The sequence below is a fragment of the Penaeus monodon genome, chromosome 28, assembly GCF_015228065.2.
Source record: "Penaeus monodon isolate SGIC_2016 chromosome 28, NSTDA_Pmon_1, whole genome shotgun sequence".
NCBI classification, from domain to species: domain Eukaryota; kingdom Metazoa; phylum Arthropoda; class Malacostraca; order Decapoda; family Penaeidae; genus Penaeus; species Penaeus monodon.
The window spans coordinates 24,280,460-24,280,661 of NC_051413.1; the positions used below are offsets into that span (position 1 = coordinate 24,280,460).

Genomic DNA, 202 nt, shown 5'->3' on the forward strand with positions numbered 1-202 from the left:
GGAGAGAGGAGAAGCAACCCCAGAAGCAAGCACGGCCTCACGTACATCCCGAGGCGGTGACGGAGCAGTGGAAGCCCTGCCGCTGGCCCCAGAAGTCGGAGAAGAAGAGGAAGGGTCACTCGGTTCCGGCAGGTCTCGCGGTCGCCGATGGGCCGCCGCCTCCCGCAGTAGCTTGGCGGAGAAGCCGGAGAGGAGGCCTATG

At 66.3% G+C, this 202-nt stretch overlaps 1 protein-coding gene and 1 long non-coding RNA gene across 3 annotated transcripts in view; both read right to left on the bottom strand.

Moving 5' to 3' along the window:
- The window catches only part of LOC119591426, a 1,393-nt gene extending 1,212 nt beyond the window's left edge, over positions 1-181 (bottom strand). Inside the window, exon 1 of the long non-coding RNA XR_005230347.1 lies at positions 46-181. This is a non-coding gene — a long non-coding RNA (uncharacterized LOC119591426). The remainder of the gene's footprint in view (positions 1-45) is intronic.
- LOC119591425 overlaps positions 1-202 on the bottom strand; it is an 83,783-nt gene that overhangs the window by 47,013 nt on the left and 36,568 nt on the right. The window lies entirely within an intron of this gene.